Source organism: Ranitomeya variabilis, chromosome 4 (genome assembly GCF_051348905.1).
Source record: "Ranitomeya variabilis isolate aRanVar5 chromosome 4, aRanVar5.hap1, whole genome shotgun sequence".
NCBI lineage: Eukaryota > Metazoa > Chordata > Amphibia > Anura > Dendrobatidae > Ranitomeya > Ranitomeya variabilis.
This window is the reverse complement of record NC_135235.1, coordinates 754394241-754420062: the sequence shown is the minus strand read 5'-3', so window position 1 is coordinate 754420062 and position 25822 is coordinate 754394241. Positions and strand designations below refer to the sequence as shown.

At 45.3% G+C, this 25822-nt stretch overlaps 1 protein-coding gene across 2 annotated transcripts in view; it reads right to left on the bottom strand.

The window, feature by feature from the left end:
• Window positions 1-25822, bottom strand: part of LOC143766830 (uncharacterized) — an 85277-nt gene that overhangs the window by 35406 nt on the left and 24049 nt on the right. The gene's annotated exons all lie outside the window — the stretch shown is intronic.

Below are 25822 nucleotides of genomic sequence, written 5' to 3'. Positions count from 1 at the left end.
AGCCTAGGAAGGGGGTGATACCCATGGAGCTTTCCAGGCTATTAATATCAGCTCACAACTGTATACTTAGCCTTTAGTGGCTACTGTGTGGGGGGGTATGGCGGTACTATGAGATTATACGGTGTGTGGTGGGATGATGGTACTGGGGGGACGTTACTGTGTGAGCGGCATCATATATATTACATAAGGGGTGTAAAAAGGAGAGTCATAAAAAAGCCTCCTCAGGGCTGTTCTGCATTTGTACAGACTGCTATCTGCCGTCCAGACGGGACCATGTGACACCAATGGGAAGAGGGAGGGTTTCCGGAGGGAAGAGTCTAGAGGGTGCACCTGGTCAGGAGGCCTTGATGGCGCAGTTACTGATATTATAAAGGCCGGAGCCCCAAAGGCAGAACAGATTTGGCGCCAGCAAAGGAAAGGGGTGCGGGGAAGAATGTGAGGTACCAGCTCCTGGTAAAGTGCCCGAGGCAGCTGGGTGTGGGGCAGAACCCTGCTTACAGGGCATAATGGGGGCATTACACTGTGTGGGGCCAAGAAAGGGGCCCTGTACTAGGAGAACACTCCGCTCCTCACTTCCTGTCCTCCATAGTTGGCTCGTATGTATCTATTACAGGAAACAGAACAACAACGTTATGGTTCTTATAAAGGGGCAACAACAACCCCAAAAGAGTCTCCTCCGTGCAGAAGGGGTTAATGTCCCCGGCTGCGCTCAGTAATGGGGAATCTCCACATACCTCCACCTGCAGAGCCGTACTCCACAGATATGGTAAATGCTAGAGTGTATGGGCGCCTTCCAGGTGTGACGTCATTTCCGGGGGCGTGTCCTATCGGGAGGGGGCGTGTTCTCCAAGGCGGCAAAGGAAAGCAGCATGACAGCTTGTGGACGCCATGGAGGTTGGTGGTTTCAGGGTGAAAAATGCTACTTGCCGATCGCTATTCGCTATTGGGGGGAGGCCCTGTGGTGGTCGACCTACTTGTCTGTGGAGTGACCCGTGGTGGGATTTTGGGAGGCTCCGCTGCTGCTGGCTATTGTGGGGGACCCCTGCGGTGGGATTTTGGGGGGCTCCGCTGCTGCTGGCTATTGTGGGGGACCCCTGTGGTGGGATTTTGGGGGGCTCCGCTGCTGCTGGCTATTGTGGGGGACCCCTGTGGTGGGATTTTGGGAGGCTCCGCTGCTGCTGGCTATTGTGGGGGACCCGTGGTGGGATTTTGGGGGGCTCCGCTGCTGCTGGCTATTGTGGGGGACCCCTGTGGTGGGCTTTTGGGGGGACCTGCTGCTGCTGGCTATTGTGGGATATTGTGGGGGGGACTGCTGCTGGCTGTTGTGGTGGACTTCTGTGGTAGGCGACCTGCTTGTGTGAGGGGGGCTGCAGGCTATTGGGGGACCCCTGACCTGCTTGTGGGGGGGCGACCTGCTGCATGCTATTGAGGGTGACCCATTTTAGTGGGGGTAACCTGCTTGTGGGGGGGGGACCTGCTGCTGGCAATTGGGGGGACCCCTGCGGTGGGATTTAGGGGTGACCTGCTGCTTATGGGGTGACTTGTTTGGAGTGGGAGGCCTGCTGCTGGCTATTGGGGTGACCCCTATGGTGGGACCCTGTTGTGTGATTTGGGGGCGACCTGCGTGCGGGTGACCCCTTTTAGTGAGGGTGACCTGCTTATGGTTGGGTTTGGGGAGGCGACTTGCTTGTTGCGGGCTTGTTGCGGGACCCCTTTTAGTGGGGGCGACCTGCTTGTGGAGGGGTGACCTGCTGATGGCTATTGATGGGCCCCTGTGGTGGGGTTTGGGGGTGACCTGCTGGCTATTGAGGGGGACCCCTGTGGTGGGGTTTGGAGGTGACTTGCTGCTTACGGGGTGGACCCCTTTTAGTGGGGCGACCTGCTGCTGGCTATTGGGGAGACCCTGGTGGTGGGGTTTGAGGGCGACATGCTTGTGGTCGGGTTTTGGGAGGGCGTGACCTGCTGTCTATTGGGGGGGACCCTTGTGGTGGATGTGGGGGGAGACCTGCTGCAAGCTATTGGGGGACCCCTGTGGTGGGATGTGGGGGTAACCTGCTTGTGGTGGGATGTGGGGAGGCAACCTGCATGTGAGGAGTGACCTGCTGCAGGCTATTTGGGGGACCCCTGTGGTGAGATTTGAGGGCGACCTGCTTGTGGGGAGGCGACCTGCTTGTCGTTGAATGTGGGGAGGCGACCTGCTTGTCGTTGAATGTGGGGAGGCGACCTGCTTGTCGTTGAATGTGGGGAGGCGACCTGCTTGTCGTTGAATGTGGGGAGGCGACCTGCTTGTCGTTGAATGTGGGGAGGCGACCCGCTTGTCGTTGAATGTGGGGAGGCGACCTGCTTGTCGTTGAATGTGGGGAGGCGACCTGCTTGTCGTTGAATGTGGGGAGGCGACCTGCTTGTCGTTGAATGTGGGGAGGCGACCTGCTTGTCGTTGACTGTGGGGAGGCGACCTGCTTGTCGTTGACTGTGGGGAGGCGACCTGCTTGTCGTTGACTGTGGGGAGGCGACCTGCTTGTCGTGGAATGTGGGGAGGCGACCTGCTTGTCGTGGAATGTGGGGAGGCGACCTGCTTGACGTGGAATGTGGGGAGGCGACCTGCTGCTGGCTATTGGGGGGATCCCGTGGTGGGATTTGGGGACGACCTGCTGCTTACTGGGGGATCCCTTTTATTGGGGGGCGACCTGCTTATGGGTTGGGTTTGGGGGGGCTGAAGAGGGTTTAAGCTGGGTGTGGGGTGGACATCGAAGGGGGTGTGTGCTGGGTGGGGGGTCCACGTCCGATGGGTGTTGGACATCCGATGGGGGTTTGTGGGGGTTGGAAGTCCGAAGGGGGTGTGTGCTGGGTGTGGGGGGGGGTCCACGTCCGATGGGGGTTTGTGCTGGGTGGGGGGGGTCCATGTCTGATGGGGGTTTGTGCGGGGTGGGGGGTCTGCATCTTGGGGTTTCTGCTGGGTGGGGGGTTCCGCATCCGGTGGGGGTTGTACGTCCGATGGGGGTTTGTGGGGGTTGGACGTCCGATGGGGGTTTGTGGGGGTTGGACGTCCGATGAGAGTTTTAGCTGGGGTGGCATTCGATTGGGGGGTTGTCTGATGGGATTTATGGTTGGGGCAGGGGGCGTCATATTTGGATTTACTCTTGAGGGGAGGGAATGTCTGGTGGGCTTTGGATTTACCCTGTGGGGTCCGCTGGTTAATGTGAGGTGGATGTTTCTGACTGGGGGAGCGAGGTTATGCTGTGTGGCCATCTGGTTGATGTGGGGGGGGGGGCTAATGCTTCATTGGGGTACACAAAAAAAAATATGAGTTTATGCTATGCAAAAAAAAAATTTTGGTATTTCCCTGTAGAGGAGGCCACACCACCAACTGGCACGAAGCTAATCCTTTTTAGCTTAATGTCAGTAGGAGGCAGACATGGGTCTGGACCACTCAGCCCAGTTTCTGACTTAGGTTTTGGGGTTTTTTTTTATTAACGATTTTCCTTTTTCTTTTTTTTTTCCAGATACGGCTTTTGAGGGCGACAGTGGAATTGTCACTCTAATCTCCCACCTAGAATTGTCACTACCGTATCATCTGTGGTCTACGAGGCAAGGCCCTAACACATCAAGAGTGTTTGTGGTTCCCCAGAGGACGGTCCATGCCACGAATCCCCCTACCCTCTGGCCCCCCCAGAGCCAGATAGAGTAGGGAGGGAAGACGAATCCGTTATGCGCCAGCCGCCGAAAGGTCTGCGTCCAGGTTATTCCATGCCCATCTTCATCATCGGTCTGTGAAGAATGATGTGTGATCTTCAGGACACATATTTATCGGTCGTCCATGACAGCACTACGGAGAGAGGGGATCCGCCCTTCAGGAACAGGAAACCTACAGATACATAAGGGCGGCACCTCTCACACGCATCAGTTGGTTTCCTGTTCCTGGAGGACAAGATTCCCTGCAGATACGACTTCGTTTCTCCTATCAATACCCAGGCCAGCTGTCCGACCCAGGTAGCGAGGGGGTCTCCTACCTCGGGCAGTGCGGGTCCCTGGAAGCGCCACGGTGGGTCCGGGTAGGGCTCCACGACAGTGAGCGGTGCAGTGTGGAGCGACGTCCGGAGGAGGTCCATCCCCAGTGGTCAGCAGGTGAGTATGTCCCCCCCGGGGTCCACTCACCCCCCTGGGCCTCGGTCTTCCCCACTCTGATCCCCGTCGGTGCGGCGCGGCGTCCTGTGTGCTCCTTTCGATTCTGGACCGGAGCTGGGGGTCGGACGCCGGCCTCTGCTGCGCTCACCGCTGGGCTGCGGCCGCGGAAGCGGCGGTGGCGTAGCGGGGGGGCGGCTGGGTGGTCCGGCGGCACCGTTCCCCGGCTTCCGGGCACGTTCCTGAGCGTTCTGCCCGAAACCGGAAGTGACGCGCAGGGGGCGGGGCCAAAACCGGAAGTCAAACGCCGGCCGGTTTTTTTCTAAAAACGCCGCTGTCCTGCATGCGGGGGGGGGGAGCGTTTGGGTGCAGGGGGGGGGGGGTGGAGCAGTGACCTGCAAGTCGGGGGGGTGGATTTGGCCACACACCTGCACTGATTCCGGATCCGGGGGAAGGACTATTTATAGCCAAACAGAATGCTGCAGCACTGCTTGTGAGCCCATCTGCAGCTATGGATGAGCCGGAAGCTGCCGTCAGTCTGCTGGAGCAGGAGCAGGACAGATCCTCGGAGAAGTCCCATGCGAACCCCCAGCTGAAGACCCGCGGACGCAGTAACCAGACCAGTCGCAGATCTAAACAGAAGGATCTGGACCGACCCCCCAGTAATCCGGTACCTACCGCTACTGCCTGGGTAAGAGATCTTCGTGAATGTACCCTGATGCAGTCTTTTCCTATGTTTATTTCCGTAGGGGAAAAAAAGCGCTGGTAAAACAAAAAACAAGGAGTGCGCGCTATGCGCTTGCCCTTTGCCAGACGCCTACCCTAAGAGACTTTGTCAGTCGTGTGTACGGCAGACGGTAGGAAATAAATTGATGAGGACTCTGATAGCGGTAGCGCCAGATAAATTACATAGCCTTTTTCTCCGCTCCCATAGGTGGCGGAAGAGTCTCCTGATTTCACGTCAAACCTTAGGGAGATTATCAGGTTCCAGAGACTCTATGTTGAAATTCCTGCCAACAATTCAGAATGCCGCTGCCTTTCTCACGGACGCATCTGTGGATTCGGCAAGAATGGCGGCTAGGGCGGCCGGACTATCAAACGCAGCACGCAGGGCCCAATGGCTGAAATGTTGGCCGGGTGACCTTCAATCCAGATCCCGTCTGTGCTCTATCCCATGCGAAGGGGAATACCTGTTTGGTCCAGTCCTAGACGAACTGCTGGAGAAAGCTGGAGACGAGAAGAAAAAGTTTCCCAATCTACCAACTACCTCTTACAGGCGTCCCTTCGCAGGGAAGAGATTCTTTCGGAGGAGACCAGCCAGAGACCAGAGCAGATGGGATGAGAAAAAGAAGAAAGGTACTGGATTTATGTTTGGAGGTGGAGGACGTCAGGAGCCATCCCGTGAGGTCAAAAAACCACCCCAATGACTAGTCGCCCCGGTGGGAGGTAGACTATCTGCCTTCTACCCGGCCTGGTCCAAAATCTCCAGTAGTGATTGGATTTTGGGGTTAATAGCTACGGGTCTGCGGCTAGAGTTCTCTTCCATCCCTCAGAACTTCTTGAGAGTTACCCCACTCAGGTCCTCTCCAGCAGAACAGGCGGCCCTGGAAGCAGAAGTTCACGACCTGCTCAATAAGAATGTCCTGTCAGAGGTTCCGGAAGGAGAACAGGGTAGAGGATTCTACTCTCCTCTATTCCTAATAAGTAAACCTGATGGCTTCTTCAGAACAATTATTAACCTTAGGGCTCTTAATAATTTCCTGACCGTCCAATCATTTAAGATGGAAACTATTAACACCGCAATAAAGCTACTGTTTAAAAACTGCTTTATGGTAGTATTGGATTTGAAGGACGCCTATTACCATATCCCTATTTATGCAGGTCACCAACGATACCTGAGGGTGGCGGTAAGGTTGGATGGGGTAATCAGACACTTCCAGTACAGGGCCCTCCCCTTTGGTATATCGGTCGCCCCTCGAGTGTTTACCAAAGTTATGGCGGAAGTTATGGCACACCTGCATGAGTCCAATATTCTAATAATCCCCTACCTGGACGATCTCCTTATCGTAGGTAAAACGGCGGATCACTGTCTGGAACAGTTACATAAAGTGATGTCTGCTCTGGAGCGTCTGGGGTGGATGCTAAATGTTAAAAAATCACGCTTACAGCCCATGACGGTGCAGCGATTTTTAGGCCTGACCCTGGATTCCCAGGTTCAGGAATGCCGTTTGCCTCTTGAGAAAATTGATCGCCTGCACCTTCAGGTGCTGAATGCCTCTAAAAACCCCACCATGTCCCTTAGAAGAGCCATGTCTCTGTTGGGCTCTCTCTCGTCCTGTATTCCAGCGGTCCGATGGGCCCAGGATCATACGAGGATACTTCAGGGCGAGGTGCTGTTACAACAAAAAAGGTTGGGGGGATGTCTGGAGAGCCTGATGACCCTATCCCAAGACGCTATTATGTCCCTCGGATGGTGGCTAGACCAAGAGAACCTGTCCACAGGGGTCCCCTGGGAATATAATGTAACTCGTATAGTCACCTCGGACGCTAGCCCTTCTGGGTGGGGGGCTCACATGGGGGATACGTTGGTCCAGGGGCTTTGGGATCGGGATCAGATAGAAATGTCTTCCAACCTAAAGGAGTTAACGGCTGTGGAACAGGCAGTTAAATCACTCCTTGTCTATCTACAGGGCCACCACGTGCGGGTATTCTCGGACAATCGGGTCGCCGTGGCGTACATAAATCACCAAGGCGGAACTCGTTCCAAATCCCTAATGTGCGTAGCAGATCGTCTATTCCATCTAGCAGAGCAACATCTTCTCTCATTGACGGCTCTTCACATAAGAGGGGCAGAAAACACTACGGCGGATTTCTTAAGCCGCAACACATTGAGGCAGGGAGAGTGGTCCCTGAACGACTCCATCTTCAACCTCATCGTGGAAAGATGGGGTCAACCAGAGGTAGACCTGTTTGCCACAAAAGAAAACAGGAAAGTGGCACAATTCTGCTCTCTCAACCCCAGAGAAAATCCTCTGTCAGTAGACGCCCTCCTCATAGACTGGAACTTCAGGCTAGCCTACGCCTTTCCTCCCCTGTCTCTACTTCCTCTGGTGGTGAGGAAAATCAGGAAGGACAAAGCCACAGTAATAATAATTGCCCCCTTCTGGCCCAGAAGGACGTGGTTTCCATGCCTGAGGGCTATGTCGATATCCGACCCATGGGTCTTGCCAGACATCCCGGATCTCCTATCCCAGGGCCCAGTCTACCATCCTCGGGCGGTTGGCCTTCATCTGACGGCGTGGATTTTGAGCGGGCGCTGTTAAAGGATAGGGGGTTCTCTCCGGGCCTCATTAACACTCTGCTGAAGAGCAGAAAAATAATCACCACAAAGATTTATGTTAGGATCTGGAAGAAGTTCCTTCAAAACTCGGGGGTAATAGCTGGTCAGTCAATACCAATAGACCAGATTTTAGAATTCTTACAGAAGGGGTTGGATATGGGGTTATCCCCAAATACACTTAAAGTGCAGGTATCAGCCTTAGGGGCCCTCTTTGGCTGCAACATTGCTGAGAATCACTGGGTCAGCAGATTCATCAGAGCGACAAAACGGTCTAGGCCAATGGTGAAGAATAGGGTCATGCCATGGGACCTGAACCTAGTCCTCTCGGCCATGACAGAGGCCCCATTTGAGCCAATTGCATCAGCCTCTATTAAAAATGTATCCCTTAAAGTAGCCTTCCTAGTGGCCCTAACATCGGCGCGTAGGATAGGCGACATCCAAGCATTATCCAGGGTTCCCCCTTACATGCAGTTTAGGGATGATAGAGTGATACTATCCCCTGATCCAGCATATCTTCCTAAAGTAGTGTCCAGGTTCCACAGAACACAGGAAATAGTTCTTCCATCTTTCCTCCCCAATCCTACTAACTATAAGGAAAGGAAGCTACACACTTTAGATGTAAAAAGATGTATCCTGGAATATCTGGCAGTAACCGATCCCTGGAAGATAGATAATGCCCTATTCGTGTCCTATCAGGGTAGTAGGAAGGGTCACAGGGCATCAAAACCTACTTTAGCTAGATGGATCAGGGAGGCTATCTCGCTGGCATACATCTCAAAGGGCAAGCCGGCGCCTGAAGGTCTGAAAGCGCATTCCACTAGAGCTATGGCGGCTTCGTGGGCGGAAAGATTGGAGGTGTCGATCGACCAAATTTGTAAGGCTGCTACTTGGTCTTCCCCACACACATTCTATAACCATTATAGATTGAACTTGGGTGCCTCTTCTGACCTTTCTTTTGGTGTAAGGGTGCTGCAAGCTGTAGTCCCTCCCTAGTTAGTTACTCTCTGTAATTCTCTCCGTAGTGCTGTCATGGACGACCGATAAAGTCTTAGTTACTCACCGGTTAACGGTGTTTTTCGGAGTCCATGACAGCACCTGTACATACCCTCCCGTCTTCTTAAGTTCTGGGTGTACACCTCTTCCTTTATTTATATAATTCACGGGTAGTGAATAGTTAGTTATGGTATCATTGTTTATTATGTATGCTATTAACCTTGGTGGTCCTCTTGTGCTCTGTAAACCAACTGATGCGTGGGAGAGGTGCCTCCCTTATGTATCTGTAGGTTTCCTGTTCCTGAAGGGCGGATCCCCTCTCTCCGTAGTGCTGTCATGGACTCCGAAAAACACCGTTAACCGGTGAGTAACTAAGACTATCCTACCAGGCAGTGAGGGGGCTACTTTAAAAAAATAAATAAATAAATAAATAAATGGAACGGACAGGACAAGTATGTCCTACTTTGCCCCTGAGCAATATGGACGTCTCCTGGGGAAACCTTCCTATTCAAGAAGCCTCCATGTTTTCCAGAGGCTCCTGTGACCCTGCTCTTAAAATATCCAGGCTTCGGTCTAGGCCTTCTCTGGTGGCCGGTCCACACCACCAGTGCCCTGAACAATCATACACGTCAACTTTCTAGTGTGTCCTACTCTGCACCTATCAGTTTAAGAGTACTTCGCTTCTGCAACAGAGGACAAAAGTCTGCCTCCCAAGAGATCTGCTGTTCAATTTTGGTTGTTTTGGAAATGTTCTGTCCAAAAAACCGACGGGACAACTCTCCGACCCGCCAGGAAAAGACGAGACCTTCCTTTAGGCCAACTCCCTCCTGGCATCCATGAACCCACCAGCACTGGTCTGCTAGGCCTGGATCTAGCAGACTCTCTTCGACATGATGGGGCGTTCCCACCTTGGATGTTTCTCAGGGTCGGCTGCCGTGTCCTTCACAATTCAAGGCCGGTATTATGATCTCTGGTCTGGGACACCGAAACCTCAGACATCGGAGGCAGGCCTGGGGGGAACAGAGCCACATACCAAACCGACAGTCCAGCCCGCAGGCACCAACAGCATATTACAGTTTTAAAATACTGTAGAAATGCATAAAATGAAACAAGCAAAGGCATAAAGTTATTCAATGCAAAAAAATGCAGTTTTATAAAATTAGAAATGTTTCTATATCTAATGTTAACGTGATATTTATCCAGTATTTCTATAAGTAAAAGTCTGAGATTTCTGTGGGAAATGGTCATTTGTTCCTCTTAAACCAGTTCTGAATGTAAATAAAACATTGCTCTGATGAAGTCTCCACATTGTATTTTCGCCTTTCATTTCATGCGCAGGGCAGGACAAGCCCATGATGTATCTGTGTAACACATGTAAGGTGCTATAATAACAGCCTTAGGCTGGTTTCACACCAGCGTTCGGCAGGGCTGCGGATGGCAGCCTTCCTCCTCCGTTAAGGCTACTTTCACACTAACGACGCTTGCTGTACGTCTCAATGCGTCGTTTTGGAGAAAAAACGCATCCTGCAAAGTTGCCTGCATGATGCGTTTTTTCTCCACAGACTTTCATTAGCAACACATTGGGACGGATTGCCACACGTCGCATCCATCGTGCGACGGATGCGTCGTGTTTTGGCGGACCGTCGGCACAAAAAAAGTTCCATGTAACGTTTTTTTGTGCGTCGAGTCCGCCATTTTCGACCGCGCATGCGTGGCCGAAACTCCGCCCCCTCCTCCCCGGAACTCACAATGGGCCACGGATGCGTTGTAAAACTGCCTCCGGTGCCCACGTTGTTCTACATAAAACACACTGTCCGTCGGGCCGACGGTTTGCAACGGCCCGTACCGACTGACTAGTGTGAAAGTAGCCTAAGCCCTGCTCACTGCCACAACTCTTCATTCAGTTCCGCCTACGTCTGCATACCCTATCTTTAATATTGGGTACGCAGGCCAAGCGGATGCCTCCGCATGCGTTGTTTTAACGCTGCGCCGACTGCAATAAAATGCAACATGTTGCGTTCGACGCAGTTCAGCGCATCTTCAAAATGAGGCATGCCTGCGTACCCAATGTTAGATGGGGGACGCATGCAGACTTAGGCGGAGCTGAAGGAAGAGGCGCAGCAGTGGGCGGGGCTTAACGGAGGAAGAAGGCTGCCGAACGCTGGTGTGAAACCTGCCTGAGACAGGTAAGCCACCTTTGAAACAATGTTCACATGTACAAGCTCTTAGCCCCTTTGTGGCGGGGCCAATTTTTTAAAATCTGACCAATGTCACTTTATATAGTAATAACTCTGGAATGCTTCAACATCCCATTGATTTTGAGATTAATATAACACGAAAAAAAAAAATTAGACTTTATGATAATGGTAAACTTGAGTTGATATGTTTTGCTTTATTATGTAAAAAATCAGAAATTTTACAAATTTTAAAAAATATTAATTTTTAATGATTTTCCCTTTAAGGCCGGAGTCACACTAGAGAGGAATACGGACGAGTGCTATGTGAGAAAAAAAATCGCATAGCACTCGAACCAATGTTAATCTCCCATCACTTTTTTTTTTTTTTCACGGCCATATTATATGTGCGAGTGAAATTGCAGTATGCTGTGATTTGCACCGTATATCAGCCGAGACTCGCCAATGAAAGTCTATTTGTGCAAGAAAAACTCGCACCACACGGGCCATCAGTGTGACTTGCGAGAAATACGCAACAGTGTCCTTTGAAAGGCCGACAATTCAGGTGCAGTGTACAGTAAAATCACACTGAAAGGGTACAATAGAATAGATATATACACACAGTATAGGTGTATTTAAAATCTAAAGAGATACACTACAGACCAAAAGTTTGGACACACCTTCTCATTTAAAGATTTTTCTGTATTTTCATGACTATGAAAATTGTACATTCACACTGAAGGCATCAAAACTATGAATTAACACATGTGGAATTATATACTTAACAAAAAAGTGTGAAACAACTGAAATTGTCTAATATTCTAGGTTCTTCAAAGTAGCCACCTTTTGCTTTGATGACTGCTTTGCACACTCTTGGCATTCTCTTGATGAGCTGCAAGAGGTAGTCACTGGGAATGATTTTCACTTCACAGGTGTGCCCTGTCAGGTTTAATAAGTGGGATTTCTTGCCTTATAAATGGGTTTGGGACCATCAGTTGTGTTGTGCAGAAGTCTGGTGGATACACAGCTGATAGTCCTACTGAATAGACTGTTAGCTGCTTTTTTTCCTGCCATAATACAAATTCTAAGTAAAGAAAAACGAGTGGCCATCATTACTTTAAGAAATGAAGGTCAGTCAGTCTGAAAAATTGGGAAAACTTTGAAAGTGTCCCCAAGTGCAGTGGCAAAAACCACCCAGCGCTACTAAGAAACTGGCTCACATGAGGACCGCCCCAGGAAAGAAATACCAAGAGTCACCTCTGCTTCTGAGGATAAGTTTATCCGAGTCACCAGCCTCAGAAATCGCAGGTTAACAGCAGCTCAGATTAGAGACCAGGTCAATGCCACACAGAGTTCTAGCAGCAGACACATCTCTACAACAACTGTTAGGGCTTGTTTCCATTTGCGAGAAACACATCCGTATCTCGCATGTGGAAACCAAGCTGTGGCGCCGGCACTTTGGAGCGGAGCATGCAGCTCCATGTGTTCCTATGCGGCCGCACGCTCCGCTCTGGAGTGCCGGTGCTACAGCTTGGTTTCCACATGCGAGATACGGACGTGTTTCTCGCAAATGGAAACAAGCCCTTAAGAGGAGACTTTGTGCAGCAGGCCTTCATGGTAAAATAGCTGCTAGGAAACCACTGCTAAGGACAGGCAACAAGCAGAAGAGACTTGTTTGGGCTAAAGAACACAAGGAATGGACATTAGACCAGTGGAAACCTGTGCTTTGGTCAGATGAGTCCAAATTTGAGATCTTTGGTTCCAACCACCGTGTCTTTGTACACAGAAAAGGTGAACGGATGGACTCTACATGCCTGGTTCCCACCGTGAAGCATGGAGGAGGAGGTGTGATGTGTGGGGGGGCTTTGCTGGTGACACTGTTGGGGATTTATTCAAAACTGAAGGCATACTGAACCAGCATGGCTACCACAGCATCTTGCAGCGACATGCTATTCCATCCGGTTTGCGTTTAGTTGGACCATCATTTATTTTTCAACAGGACAATGACCCCAAACACACCTTCAGGCTGTGTAAGGGCTATTTGACCAAGAAGGAGAGTGATGGGGTGCTACGCCAGATGACCTGGCCTCCACAGTCACCAGACCTGAACCCAATCAAGATGGTTTGGGGTGAGCTGGACTGCAGAGTGAAGGCAAAAGGGCCAACAAGTGCTTAGCATCTCTGGGAACTCCTTCAAGATTGTTGGAAGACCATTCCCAGTGACTACCTCTTGAAGCTCATCAAGAGAATGCCAAGAGTGTGCAAAGCAGTCATCAAAGCAAAACGTGGCTACTTTGAAAAACCTAGAATATAAGACATATTTTCAGTTGCCTTACACTTTTATTAAGTATATAATTCCACATAGTTTTGATGCCTTCAGTGTGAATGTACAGTTTTCATAGTCATGAAAATACAGAAAAATCTTTAAATGAGGTGTGTCTAAACATTTGGTCTGTACTGTCTGTGTGTATGTATGTGTGTGTGTGTATATGTATATATATATATATATATATATATATATATATATATATATAATATATCACACGGACAGCGGAATAGCTGATAGATAATTTGTTGGCTTCTGTTAAATCATTGCAGAGGCTGACAGGATAGGAGACATGGTTTACATACAGTAAACCATTGCAGAACAGTTAAACTTATATAAGTCAGTGACTAATACGATTAGTAGTGTGTGTGTGTGTGTGTGTGTGTGTGTGTGTGTGTGTGTGTGTGTGTGTGTGTGTGTGTGTGTGTGTGTGTGTAAAATTTGGGGCCTATACAGGTCCTTCTCAAAAAATTAGCATATAGTGTTAAATTTCATTATTTACCATAATGTAATGATTACAATTAAAATTTCATATACTATAGATTCGTTATCCACCAACTGAAATTTGTCAGGTCTTTTATTGTTTTAATACTGATGATTTTGGCATACAACTCCTGATAACCCAAAAAACCTGTCTCAATAAATTAGCATATCAAGAAAAGGTTCTCTAAATGACCTATTACCCTAATCTTCTGAATCAACTAATTAACTCTAAACACATGCAAAAGATACCTGAGGCTTTTAAAAACTCCCTGCCTGGTTCATTACTCAAAACCCCCATCATGGGTAAGACTAGCGACCTGACAGATGTCAAGAAGGCCATCATTGACACCCTCAAGCAAGAGGGTAAGACCCAGAAAGAAATTTCTCAACAAATAGGCTGTTCCCAGAGTGCTGTATCAAGGCACCTCAATGGTAAGTCTGTTGGAAGGAAACAATGTGGCAGAAAACGCTGTACAACGAGAAGAGGTGACCGGAACCTGAGGAAGATTGTGGAGAAGGACCGATTCCAGACCTTGGGGAACCTGAGGAAGCAGTGGACTGAGTCTGGTGTGTGCAGGAAATGGGCTACAGGTGCCGCATTCCCCAGGTAAAGCCACTTTTGAACCATAAACAGCGGCAGAAGCGCCTGACCTGGGCTACAGAGAAGCAGCACTGGACTGTTGCTAAGTGGTCCCAAGTACTTTTTTCTGATGAAAGCAAATTTTGCATGTCATTCGGAAATCAAGGTGCCAGAGTCTGGAGGAAGACTGGGGAGAAGGAAATGCCAAAATGCCTGAAGTCCACTGTCAAGTACCCACAGTCAGTGATGGTGTGGGGTGCCATGTCAGCTGCTGGTGTTGGTCCACTGTGTTTCATCAAGGGCAGGGTCAATGCAGCTAGCTATCAGGAGATTTTGGAGCACTTCATGCTTCCATCGGCTGAAATGCTTTATGGAGATGAAGATTTCATTTTTCAGCACGACCTGGCACCTGCTCACAGTGCCAAAACCACTGGTAAATGGTTTACTGACCATGGTATTACTGTGCTCAATTGGCCTGCCAACTCTCCTGACCTGAACCCCATAGAGAATCTGTGGGATATTGTGAAGAGAAAGTTGAGAGACGCAAGACCCAACACTCTGGATGAGCTTAAGGCCGCTATTGAAGCATCCTGGGCCTCCATAACATCTCAGCAGTGTCACAGGCTGATTGCCTCCATGCCACGCCGCATTGAAGCAGTCATTTCTGCCAAAGGATTCCCGACCAAGTATTGAGTGCATAACTGAACATTATTATTTGATGTTTTTTTTGTTTGGTATTAAAAAACACTTTTATTTGATTGGTCGGGTGAAATATGCTAATTTATTGAGACAGGTTTTTTCGGTTATCAGGAGTTGTATGCCAAAATCATCAGTATTAAAACAATAAAAGACCTGACAAATTTCAGTTGGTGGATAATGAATCTATAGTATATGAAAGTTTAATTGTAATCATTACATTATGGTAAATAATGAAATTTAACACTATATGCTAATTTTTTGAGAAGGACCTGTATGTATTTAATAATGTTTTCACTGAAAAAACTGGCGTGGGCTCCCGCACAATTTTCTGTGCCACAGAGGGAAAGCCAGTGGCTGAGGACAGATATTAAAGCCTAGAGAGGGACCATGGTTATTGCCACCCCAGAAAAGGTGCATCTGTAAGATGCGCCAATTCTGGCACTCAGCCACTGTCTTCTCACTGCCCTGTAGCGGTGGCATATGGGGTAATAAAGGGTTAATGTCACCTTTGTATTGTAAGGTGACATTAGGCCAGCTTAGTAATGGAGAGATGTCTGATAGATGCCTCTCCATTACTAACCTGTGGGCTTGATGTTACTTGACAATAAAAAGGTGACATCAACCGCACAATTATGAACCCCTCTGCTACAGGGCAAGTGGGAAGAGCGAGGCTAAGTGCCAGAATTGACACATCTATAAGATGCGCCATTTCTGCGACGGCTGAGAGCTGATGGTTTTTAGCCTGTGGGGCTGCCAATATCCATGGCCTCTTCACAGGCTATAAATATCAGCCTACAGCTGTCTGCCTAGCATTTGCTGGTTGGATTTTATGTCAATATTTTGTGTCCCCCTGTAAAATAGCCAGTAAAGGCTAAGCAAACAGCTGTGAGCTGATATTAATAGCCTGGGAACCTTTATGGTTATTGGCTCCTTTCCAGAATAGTAACATCAGCTGTCAGCATTCCCACTGCTGGTTATGAAAATTATGCGGGAGCCCATGCAGGTTTTATTTTTTGAAAAATAAACATATTGCATTTCACGCAGGTTTGTTAGTTGTTTTTTTTACAGCATATGTAGGTTAATTATGTTAATGCTCCTACATGGGTGTGTGTGTGTCTTTAGTTAATATTAATGAGGGTATCTCGTGAAGAGTTTGAATAAGGAAATGCATCAAATTCCTTTATTTATTTATTTATTTTTTTATATATCTTTATTTAGCGCTCACGATTTACAGAAACGCATCAAATCCGCATAAAAAAGTACAGAATTTCCACTGCGTTTTCTGCTAAGAGATGCACTAACCATGCAGACATTTCCTCAAGCAAATCTGCAACGTGCGCACATAGCCTTAACCATTATGCGTCCATATTCATTAATGAGCAGAACCACGTGACCGCTGAACACAGGAAGAGCTGCCCGGAGACCATCGGACATGCAGGGACCGTGCCAGGAGCAGGTGAGTATGTGACAGCCGCCGCTTCCCCGCCGACAATGACTCGAGTATAAGCCGAGAGGGTCTCTTTCTGCCCAAAAAAATTTCGGCTTATACGCGAGTATATACGGTACAGCACTCTAGAAGGGTGTGTATAAGGGCATATAGGTGCTGGTGGTACTATATATGGGGAAAACCTGGTGACAAGTTCCCTTTAAGAAACCTATGGAACTAGGTTAAAATTAGCATTTTTTTGGATGGTGACAAAACTTGTAATTTAAATATTGATGGTGGCTGAACTGCAGGTGGTCTGTGTCGCTTCATAAGTTTAAGGCCGGGGTCACACTAGCGTATAATACGGACGAGCGCTATGTGAGAAAGCATCGCATGGCACTCGGACCAGTGTTAATCTATGGGGCAGATCACATCTGTGATTATTTTTTCATGCCAAATCAGCATACGAGAACAATCGCAGCATATATACCTGACAGGGGCCCATACATTCTGATATTATCAGTAATATATACCTGACAGGGGCCCATACAGTCTATATCTACAATAATATATACCTGACAGGGGCCCATACAGTCTATATCTACAATAATATATACCTGACAGGAGCCCATACAGTCTATATCTACAATAATATATACCTGACAGGGGCCCATACAGTCTATATCTACAATAATATATACCTGACAGGGGCCCATACATTCTGATATCATCACTAATATATACCTGACAGGAGCCCATACATTCTGATATCATCACTAATATATACCTGACAGGAGCCCGTACAGTCTATATCTACAATAATATATACCTGACAGGAGCCCGTACAGTCTATATCTATATTAATATATGCCTGACAGGAGCCCATACAGTCTATATCTACAATAATATATACCTGACAGGGGCCCATACAGTCTATATCTACAATAATATATACCTGACGGGGCCCATACATTCTGATATCATCACTAATATATACCTGACAGGAGCCCATACATTCTGATATCATCACTAATATATACCTGACAGGAGCCCGTACAGTCTATACAATAATATATACCTGACAGGAGTCCGTACAGTCTGTATCTACAATAATATATACCTGACAGGAGCCCGTACAGTCTGTATCTACAATAATATATACCTGACAGGAGCTCGTACAGTCTATATCTACAATAATATATACCTGACAGGAGCCCGTACAGTCTATATCTACAATAATATATACCTGACAGGAGCCCGTACAGTCTATATCTACAATAATATATACCTGACAGGAGCCCGTACAGTCTGTATCTACAATAATATATACCTGACAGGAGCCCGTACAGTCTACATCTACAATAATATATACCTGACAGGAGTCCATACAGTCTATATCTACAATAATATATACCTGACAGGAGCCCGTACAGTCTGTATCTACAATAATATATACCTGACAGGAGCCCGTACAGTCTATATCTACAATAATATATACCTGACAGGAGCCCGTACAGTCTATATCTACAATAATATATACCTGACAGGAGCCCGTACAGTCTATATCTACAATAATATATCCCTGACAGGAGCCCGTACAGTCTATATCTACAATAATATATACCTGACAGGAGCCCGTACAGTCTATATCTACAATAATATATACCTGACAGGAGCCCGTACAGTCTATATCTACAATAATATATACCTGACAGGAGCCCGTACAGTCTGTATCTACAATAATATATATCTGACAGGAGCCGGTACAGTCTATATCTACAATAATATATACCTGACAGGAGCCTGTACAGTCTGTATCTACAATAATATATACCTGACAGGAGCCCATACAGTCTGTATCTACAATAATATATACCTGACAGGAGCCCGTACAGTCTATATCTACAATAATATATACCTGACAGGAGTCTGTACAGTCTGTATCTACAATAATATATACCTGACAGGAGCCCGTACAGTCTATATATACAATAATATATACCTGACAGGAGCCCGTACAATCTATATCTACAATAATATATACCTGACAGGAGCCTGTACAGTCTGTATCTACAATAATATATACCTGACAGGAGCCCGTACAGTCTATATCTACAATAATATATACCTGACAGGAGCCCGTACAGTCTATATCTACAATAATATATACCTGACAGGAGCTCGTACAGTCTATATCTACAATAATATATCCCTGACAGGAGCCCGTACAGTCTATATCTACAATAATATATACCTGACAGGAGCTCGTACAGTCTATATCTACAATAATATATACCTGACAGGAGCCCGTACAGTCTATATCTACAATAATATATACCTGACAGGAGCCCGTACAGTCTATATCTACAATAATATATACCTGACAGGAGCCCGTACAGTCTGTATCTACAATAATATATACCTGACAGGAGCCTGTACAGTCTGTATCTACAATAATATATACCTGACAGGAGCCCGTACAGTCTATATCTACAATAATATATACCTGACAGGAGCCCGTACAGTCTATATCTACAATAATATATACCTGACAGGAGCCCGTACAGTCTATATCTACAATAATATATACCTGACAGGAGCCCGTACAGTCTATATCTACAATAATATATACCTGACAGGAGCCCGCACAGTCTATATCTACAATAATATATACCTGACAGGAGCCCGTACAGTCTATATCTACAATAATATATACCTGACAGGAGTCCGTACAGTCTATATCTACAATAATATATACCTGACAGGAGCCCGTACAGTCTATATCTACAATAATATATACCTGACAGGAGCCCGTACAGTCTATATCTACAATAATATATACCTGACAGGAGCCCGTACAGTCTATATCTACAATAATATATACCTGACAGGAGCCCGTACAGTCTATATCTACAATAATATATACCTGACAGGAGCCCGCACAGTCTATATCTACAATAATATATACCTGACAGGAGCCCGTACAGTCTATATCTACAATAATATATACCTGACAGGAGCCCGCACAGTCTATATCTACAATAATATATACCTGACAGGAGCCCGTACAGTCTATATCTACAATAATATATACCTGACAGGAGTCCGTACAGTCTATATCTACAATAATATATACCTGACAGGAGCCCGTACAGTCTATATCTACAATAATATATACCTGACAGGAGCCCGTACAGTCTATATCTACAATAATATATACCTGACAGGAGCCCGTACAGTCTGTATCTACAATAATATATACCTGACAGGAGCCCGTACAGTCTATATCTACAATAATATATACCTGACAGGAGCCCGTACAGTCTATATCTACAATAATATATACCTGACAGGAGCCCGTACAGTCTATATCTACAATAATATATACCTGACAGGAGCCCGTACAGTCTATATCTACAATAATATATACCTGACAGGAGCCCGTACAGTCTATATCTACAGTAATATATACCTGACAGGAGCCTGTACAGTCTATATCTACAATAATATATACCTGACAGGAGCCCATACAGTCTGTATCTACAATAATATATACCTGACAGGAGCCCGTACAGTCTATATCTACAATAATATATACCTGACAGGAGCCCGTACAGTCTATATCTACAATAATATATACCTGACAGGAGCCCGTACAGTCTATATCTACAATAATATATACCTGACAGGAGCCCGTACAGTCTATATCTACAATAATATATACCTGACAGGAGCCTGTACAGTCTGTATCTACAATAATATATACCTGACAGGAGCCCGTACAGTCTGTATCTACAATAATATATACCTGGAAGGAGCCCATACAGTCTATATCTACAATAATATATACCTGACAGGAGCCTGTACAGTCTATATCTACAATAATATATACCTGACAGGAGCCCGTACAGTCTATATCTACAATAATATATACCTGACAGGAGCCCGTACAGTCTATATCTACAATAATATATACCTGACAGGAGCCCGCACAGTCTATATCTACAATAATATATACCTGACAGGAGCCCATACAGTCTATATCTACAATAATATATACCTGACAGGGGCCCGTACAGACTGTATGTACAATAATATATACCTGACAGGAGTCCATACAGTCTATATCTACAATACTATATACCTGACAGGAGCCCGTACAGTCGGAATCTACAATAATATATACCTGACAGGAGCCCGTACAGTCTATATCTACAATAATATATACCTGATAGGAGCCCATACAGTGTATATCTACAATAATATATACCTGACAGGAGCTCGTACAGTCTGTATCTACAATAATATATACCTGACAGGAGCCCGTACAGTCTATATCTACAATAATATATACCTGACAGGAGCCCGTACAGTCTGTATCTACAATAATATATACCTGACAGGAGCCCGTACAGTCTATATCTACAATAATATATACCTGACAGGAGCCCGTACAGTCTGTACCTACAATAATATATACCTGACAGGAGCCCGTACAGTCTATATCTACAATAATATATACCTGACAGGAGCCTGTACAGTCTATATCTACAATAATATATACCTGACAGGAGCCTGTACAGTCTATATCTACAATAATATATACCTGACAGGAGCCCGTACAGTCTATATCTACAATAATATATACCTGACAGGAGCCCATACAGTCTATATCTACAATAATATATACCTGACAGGAGCCCATACAGTCTGTATCTACAATAATATATACCTGACAGGAGCCCGTACAGTCTGTATCTACAATAATATATACCTGACAGGAGCCCATACAGTCTATATCTACAATAATATATACCTGACAGGAGCCCATACAGTCTGTATCTACAATAATATATACCTGACAGGAGCCCGTACAGTCTATATCTACAATAATATATACCTGACAGGAGCCCATACAGTCTGTATCTACAATAATATATACCTGACAGGAGCCTGTACAGTCTATATCTACAATAATATATACCTGACAGGAGCCCGTACAGTCTGTATCTACAATAATATATACCTGACAGGAGCCCGTACAGTCTGTATCTACAATAATATATATCTGACATGAGCCCGTACAGTCTGTATCTACAATAATATATACCTGACAGGAGCCCGTACAGTCTGTATCTACAATAATATATACCTGACAGGAGCCCGTACAGTCTGTATCTACAATAATATATACCTGACAGGAGCCCGTACAGTCTATATCTACAATAATATATACCTGACAGGAGCCCGTACAGTCTGTATCTATAATAATATATACCAGGAAGGAGCCCGTACAGTCTGTATCTACAATAATATATACCTGACAGGAGCCCGTACAGTCTGTATCTACAATAATATATACCTGACAGGAGCCCATACAGTCTATATCTACAATAATATATACCTGACAGGAGCCCATACAGTCTGTATCTACAATAATATATACCTGACAGGAGCCCATACAGTCTGTATCTACAATAATATATACCTGACAGGAGCCCATACAGTCTGTATCTACAATAATATATACCTGACAGGAGCCTGTACAGTCTATATCTACAATAATATATACCTGACAGGAGCCCATACAGTCTATATCTACAATAATATATACCTGACAGGAGCCCATACAGTCTATATCTACAATAATATATACCTGACAGGAGCCCATACAGTCTGTATCTACAATAATATATACCTGACAGGAGCCCGTACATTCTATATCTACAATAATATATACCTGACAGGAGCCCGTACAGTCTGTATCTACAATAATATATACCTGACAGGAGCCCATACAGTCTGTATCTACAATAATATATACCTGACAGGAGCCCGTACAGTCTATATCTACAATAATATATACCTGACAGGAGCCCATACAGTCTGTATCTACAATAATATATACCTGACAGGAGCCCGTACATTCTATATCTACAATAATATATACCTGACAGGAGCCCGTACAGTCTGTATCTACAATAATATATACCTGACAGGAGCCCATACAGTCTGTATCTACAATAATATATACCTGACAGGAGCCCGTACAGTCTATATCTACAATAATATATACCTGACAGGAGCCCATACAGTCTATATCTACAATAATATATACCTGACAGGAGCCCGTACAGTCTGTATCTACAATAATATATACCTGACAGGAGCCCGTACAGTCTATATCTACAATAACATATACCTGACAGGAGCCCATACAGTCTGTATCTACAATAATATATACCTGACAGGAGCCCGTACAGTCTATATCTACAATAATATATACCTGACAGGAGCCCGTACAGTCTGTATCTACAGTAATATATACCTGACAGGGGCCTGTACAGTCTGTATCTACAATATATACCTGACAGGAGCCCGTACAGTCTGTATCTACAATAATATATACCTGACAGGAGCCCGTACATTCTATATCTACAATAATATATACCTGACAGGAGCCCGTACAGTCTGTATCTACAATAATATATACCTGACAGGAGCCCGTACAGTCTATATCTACAATAATATATACCTGACAGGAGCCTGTACAGTCTGTATCTACAATAATATATACCTGACAGGAGCCCGTACAGTCTATATCTACAATAATATATATCTGACAGGAGCCCGTACAGTCTGTATCTACAATAATATATACCTGACAGGAGCCCGTACAGTCTATATCTACAATAATATATACCTGACAGGAGCCCATACAGTCTGTATCTACAATAATATATATCTGACAGGAGCCCGTACAGTCTGTATCTACAATAATATATACCTGGAAGGAGCCTGTACATTCTATATCTACAATAATATATACCTGACAGGAGCCCGTACAGTCTATATCTACAATAATATATACCTGACAGGAGCCCGTACAGTCTATATCTACAATAATATATACCTGACAGGAGCCCGTACAGTCTGTATGTACAATAATATATACCTGACAGGAGCCCGTACAGTCTGTATCTACAATAATATATACCTGACAGGAGCCCGTACAGTCTATATCTACAATAATATATACCTGACAGGAGCCTGTACATTCTATATCTACAATAATATATACCTGACAGGAGCCCGTACAGTCTATATCTACAATAATATATACCTGACAGGAGCCCGTACAGTCTGTATCTACAATAATATATACCTGACAGGAGCCCGTACAGTCTATATCTACAATAATATATACCTGACAGGAGCCCGTACAGTCTGTATCTACAATAATATATACCTGACAGGAGCCCGTACAGTCTGTATCTACAATAATATATACCTGACAGGAGCCCGTACAGTCTGTATCTACAATAATATATACCTGACAGGGGCCCGTACAGTCTATATCTACAGTAATATATACCTGACAGGAGCCCGTACAGTCTGTATCTACAATAATATATACCTGACAGGAGCCCGTACAGTCTGTATCTACAATAATATATACCTGACAGGAGCCCGTGCAGTCTATATCTACAATAATATATACCTGACAGGAGTCCGTACAGTCTACATATACAATAATATATACCTGACAGGAGCCCATACAGTCTATATATACAATAATATATACCTGACAGGAGCCCATACAGTCTGTATCTACAATAATATATACCTGACAGGAGCCTGTACAGTCTATATCTACAATAATATATACCTGACAGGAGCCCGTACAGTCTATATCTACAATAATATATGCCTGACAGGAGTCCGTACAGTCTATATCTACAATAATATATACCTGACAGGAGCCCGTACAGTCTATATCTACAATAATATATACCTGACAGGAGCCCGTACAGTCTATATCTACAATAATATATACCTGACAGGGGCCCGTACAGTCTATATCTACAATAATATATACCTGACAGGAGCCCGTACAGTCTGTATCTACAATAATATATACCTGACAGGAGCCCGTACAGTCTATATCTACAATAATATATACCTGACAGGAGCCTGTACAGTCTATATCTACAATAATATATACCTGACAGGAGCCCGTACAGTCTGTATCTACAATAATATATACCTGACAGGAGTCCGTACAGTCTATATCTACAATAATATATACCTGACAGGAGCCCGTACAGTCTGTATCTACAATAATATATACCTGACAGGAGCCCGTACAGTCTATATCTACAATAATATATACCTGACAGGAGCCCGTACAGTCTATATCTACAATAATATATACCTGACAGGAGCCCGTACAGTCTATATCTACAATAATATATACCTGACAGGAGCCTGTACAGTCTGTATCTACAATAATATATACCTGACAGGAGCCCGTACAGTGTGTATCTACAATAATATATACCTGACAGGAGCCCGTACAGTCTATATCTACAATAATATATACCTGACAGGAGCCCGTACAGTCTGTATCTACAATAATATATACCTGACAGGAGCCCGTACAGTCTGTATCTACAATAATATATACCTGACAGGAGCCCGTACAGTCTGTATCTACAATAATATATACCTGACAGGAGCCCGTACAGTCTATATCTACAATAATATATACCTGACAGGAGCCCGTACAGTCTATATCTACAATAATATATACCTGACAGGAGCCCGTACAGTCTATATCTACAATAATATATACCTGACCGGAGCCTGTACATTCTGTATCTACAATAATATATACCTGACAGGAGCCCGTACAGTCTATATCTACAATAATATATACCTGACAGGAGCCCGTACAGTCTGTATCTACAATAATATATACCTGGAAGGAGCCCGTACAGTCTGTATATACAATAATATATACCTGACAGGAGCCCGTACAGTCTGTATCTACAATAATATATACCTGACAGGAGCCCGTACAGTCTGTATCTACAATAATATATACCTGACAGGAGCCCGTACAGTCTATATCTACAATAATATATACCTGACAGGAGCCCGTACAGTCTATATCTACAATAATATATACCTGACAGGAGCCCGTACAGTCTATATCTACAATAATATATACCTGACAGGAGCCCGTACAGTCTATATCTACAATAATATATACCTGACAGGAGCCCGTACAGTCTGTATCTACAATAATATATACCTGACAGGAGCCCGTACAGTCTATATCTACAATAATATATACCTGACAGGAGCCCGTACAGTCTATATCTACAATAATATATACCTGACCGGAGCCTGTACATTCTGTATCTACAATAATATATACCTGACAGGAGCCCATACAGTCTATATCTACAATAATATATACCTGACAGGAGCCCGTACAGTCTATATCTACAATAATATATACCTGACAGGAGCCCGTACAGTCTGTATCTACAATAATATATACCTGACAGGAGCCCGTACAGTCTATATCTACAATAATATATACCTGACAGGAGCCCGTACAGTCTATATCTACAATAATATATACCTGACAGGAGCCCGTACAGTCTATATCTACAATAATATATACCTGACAGGAGCCCGTACAGTCTATATCTACAATAATATATACCTGACAGGAGCCCGTACAGTCTATATCTACAATAATATATACCTGACAGGAGCCCGTACAGTCTATATCTACAATAATATATACCTGACAGGAGCCCGTACAGTCTGTATCTACAATAATATATACCTGACAGGAGCCCGTACAGTCTATATCTACAATAAT